This window comes from Octopus bimaculoides, chromosome 1 (assembly GCF_001194135.2).
Source record: "Octopus bimaculoides isolate UCB-OBI-ISO-001 chromosome 1, ASM119413v2, whole genome shotgun sequence".
Taxonomy (NCBI): domain Eukaryota; kingdom Metazoa; phylum Mollusca; class Cephalopoda; order Octopoda; family Octopodidae; genus Octopus; species Octopus bimaculoides.
The window spans coordinates 16,585,949-16,590,798 of NC_068981.1; positions in this window are offsets into that span (position 1 = coordinate 16,585,949).

Below are 4,850 nucleotides of genomic sequence, written 5' to 3' on the forward strand. Positions count from 1 at the left end.
ATATGGTACCCTAGGCATAACACCTACATGAACTTCTAACTTGTTGTCTCTTGAGGTCTCTGGGTGAGACTTGGATCCAACTTGTACAAATGCAAAACAAAAGTCAAACATAAAATAATAATAATAATAATAATAATAATAATAATAATAATAATAATAATAATAATAATAATAATAATAATAATAATAATAATAATAATAATAATAATAATAATGCAACTCTAACCAAAACCTGAAAGTAATTGGTAAAATCCACCTTGCACATAAAGATATAATTTCAGCTAATGATGTTGATATTGCAGATGTCAACCACCTGTACTATGCATACTATGATTCTATGTGGCGTAAAGATTAGAAAACGACAACATTCCTAGAAAATGCCTTCTTGGCAAAAGCGTATTCAACACCAAATTTAGCTACTTAGGTCTGACATAGAATGTTTAAATAACTTTAAGTTTGATAAGACTATCAAACCAATAAACATTAATGAAAAAATATATGAAAACCATACTTGATATCGATACCACCATAGAATCTATCGAGCAAAATGTATGTGCTAAAGCTGCCCGCATAGCACGGTATGAAAAGCGCGTTAGATTATTCAAGGACAACATGTTCAAAAATAACACAATATAACGACTTTACCTGCGAAGAAAAGAGAAAGGCCGTAGACTTTTACAGCTGGAATTAACAATGAAGATTGCCAACTGAAAAACACTGATGACTGGATGTTAAAACTTGTCTTAAAGTATGAAAATGAAAAAGTACCATACTCAGTAACAAAACAGGCAAAGGAATATCTAAGTGAATTCCAAATGCAATAAATCCCAGAAGTAGACGTGCTGGAAACAAGCACAGAGAAGCGAAGCGTATCAAAACCCGTGCTAAAACTGCTGCCTTACAGATAAAGGGCAAGAAAAAACCTCTCAATGACAAATACCCAAAAAGCGCTAATAGTGCCCATATTGACAAAGCCCTTACCCATCAATGGTTAGTGTCTTCTGGCTTAAAATCAGAAACAGAAGGGGTTATCATAGCGGCCCAAGGTCAATGCCTACCTGCAAGAGCTACCAAGCCAACATATTAAAGAACGGCAGTGGCCCAACATGTTGTGCATGTAAACAGCAAAATGAAACCATTGATCATGTTGTCTCCATGTGAAGTCTCCTTGCGCCTACAGAGTATCTCAACAAGCATGATAGAGCAGCACAATATATTCACTGGGTAATTTGTGAAAACCTGGACCTGTCACATAATAAAAACTGGTGGGAACACGAACCACCTTCGGTGCTTAAAAATGATCATATCTCACTCCTCTGGAACTTCATCGTTCAAACTGACAGAAAGATAGATGTGAATAGGCCAGACATTATATTGAAGAACTTGAGACAAAAATCATACCTCCTCATTGATATGACTGTCCCAACTGACATGAATGTATTTGTGAAGATCTACCAAAAACTGAGCAAGTTTAAAGCCCTTGAAATAGAAATTGGCAAAATGTGGAATCTCGAGGCTAAAATAATACCTGTTGTCATAGGTGCCCTAGGAATGATAGCAAAAGGGGCTGATTCCTACCTAGCTCAGATACCAGGAAACCCCAAAATGGCAGAAATTCGAAAGATAGGGCTCATTGAAACTGCCTATATCCTGCGTAATATACTGTCTATGTAATCTCAAATTTTAATACAAACACAAAATTTTCTTATGTTTGCTTAAAAATTCTCTAGAACAATACTATCAGGTCATCCTATAAGTTCTATCCGATTTTACCTTTTTTTTTAAATTGAATGAAATTTAATAGTATTTTAGAATGTCTAATGGCATTAAAAATTATTTTTATGCATTTGTGTACATTTAAACTAATTAAATATTATTTTACAGAATAATAGAATTAAAATTTCTTTGATTAAAACCCTTTCTAACATGCAAGTATCCAAAGAGCATTTAAGGCACATAATGCTTTATGAGCACAAAGAAGAAAACTCTGCAGCCGAAGCGACTCGAATCATACACTCAGTTTATCGGAAAGCATGCTTGAATGAAATAACATGCAGAAGACGGCTTGCAAAATTCAGAAGTGGAGATTTCAGCCTTGTAGATGAAGATCGAATAGGACGTCCAGTTGAGTCTGATGATAAGCTCCTTGAGGCATTACTTGAAGAAAATACTGCATTATCAGTTGAAGAATTGGCAATAAAGCTTAGTTCAAACCATACAACTGTTCATCGTCATCTTCCACAACTTGGAAATCGTCCTAAACTTGGAAAATGGCTGCCTCATGAATTGTCCGAAAGCAACCGTAAATCCCGAGTTGACATCTACTCTTCTCTCCATTCTGGCGAACTCATTTTACCCTTTTTGGATAGACTTGTGACCGTTGACGAACTTCTATTGAAATGTTAAACGTCGTAAACAGTAGCTTGGTAAAAGGGAAAAAGCTCAACCACAACTGAGATGGAAACTTAATGGAAAAACGGTTCTTCTCTCTATTTGGTGGGATTGCAAAAGAGTAATTCACTTTGAATTGTTACCACCTAATGCAACAATCAATGCTCAAGTCTACTATCAGTAATTAGAGCGTTTGAACTAAGCTTAGAAGAAAAAAAGACCCGCTTTAGTGAATCGAAAAGGAGTGATGTTTCATCAGGACCATGCGTGACCCCACACTTCAAAGATTACATCACAGAAGATCGAAGAGCTTGGTTGGGAAAAATTCCTCATCCACCTTATTCTCCCGACCTTGCTCCTTCAGACTACAGTTTGTTTCTTAGTTTACAGAATCATTAGGTGGACATAACTTTCGCAAGCCAAGAGGAGGTCGAAACTGACATTTCAGAGTTCTTCGCTTTGAAACCAAAAGAGTTTTACATTGATGGGATTAAAAATATTGGACATAGATGGAAGGAAGTCATAGATAATCAGGGAAAGTACACTGATGATTAAATTTCAATTAAATATAACATTTGATCACATGTTTTCTTTATTCAAAATTCGGACAGAACTTATGGGATGACCTGATATGTGCAAAACGAAATATATGACAACCTAGGCATAACACCTACTTGAACTTCTAACTTGTTGTCTCTTGAGGACGTTAGGAGTGAATAGGAGTCAACTTGCATAAATAGAAAGCAAAAGTCAAACATATCATAATAGCAATAATAATAATAGATGCCACTGATGATGATGATGATGACGATGATGATGATAATGATGATGATCATTTTTATTTCGGGAAGTATAAACATGTACAATGCTTGTATTGGAGAGGAGTTGAGAAACTGTTAAATTCTAACACCGTTTCACCCGTTTTTAAATCTTGAATATTTTTCTAGCCAATGAGAAATACAGAAAGTCTGACATCTCTCTTTCTCTGTTAATGAAATTTAAATCATACAGCAAGTGATTATTTGAATGTTGTCACCATTGAAATCATAAATTTAACAAATATAATTATTGTTTAATAAATATTTAAACTAGTTATTTCTCGAAATAAAATAAATTAACTGAAAGAAAATCGACTGAAAATATTCTGAAAGCAGAATCTCACGGGACAATGAGAGGCAATCAACAACTTAACATAGAAGCTAGAGTCAATCTGCTCGAAAATTTGTTCGTTAATGTTGATAAGGTAAACAAGAGATTACAAAAACAAATTATAATAAATTAATTCGATACGTTTCGCTTATTTTAAAGTTTGTGTACAGAGCTGATCTATAATTTTACAAAAGATGATATAACTGGATCATTCTGCATAGTTAAACTGTAAACAAACTCATTCACACACGCACCAATACGACTGCTTTGTTTTATATATGTCTGAGTATACAAACAAACTAGATTAACTTTAGTCATATATCTAGTGGGATATGTGTGTTTACATACTTATATATATGTACATACATACATACACACACATAGATATATACATACATGCATATATACATACATACCTGCATACATGCATACACATAGACAGGGAAGAAGAGAAACATACAGAAATATATATATATATTTATGTATATATGTATTTATGTATGTATGTATGTGTGTGTGTGTGTGTGTGTGTGTGTGTGTGTGTGTGTGTGTGTGTGTGTGTGTGTATACATAGCTATCTATTTAGATGGAAAAATAAGTGTACAAACGAAAGAAAAGATCACTCATCACGTTTGGTAGAGGTTATATTTATTTGTGTTAACACTTTCTGCTGTAATTGCATTACGTAAGTCTGAAAGGTGTGAGAAAAACACAACTGAATATTCGGATATCTACTTTTGAGCTTCATAAGCAGATAATCCAAACGATCGCATGTATTTTTTCACTTCTGTAAGTATTGCGTCTCCGCGACAAACTTTTAACACACACACATATGTATACATACACACATGCATACACGGGTGCATACACACATATACTAACAAATAATAAAGAAGAATATTTTTGCTCATTCGATTGCAAACTTAATTTAGATACTTTTGTAAACACGAATGTAAACAACCCACAACGGAATTCGAACAATGAAACTGCTGTTGTCCATATACCCATGCTAAACTTTGCACCAGAGTGAGCAAGCGCTTAACTTCATTCAAACTAGAGCGTATTAAGTGCCAATTGCCAGCTATGGTATACACCCTTTCTCATCTAACCCAATGTGGAACAAATCAACTCCTGTACTTATTTTTTTAAACCTAGTACTCATTCTATTTGTTGAACCGGTAAGTTGGGAGGACGTGTAGCCACTAACATCGGTTTTAAAGTGAGGTGTTGGACAAACCCAGACACCAAGACACACACACACACACACACACACACATATATATATATATATATATATATATATATATATA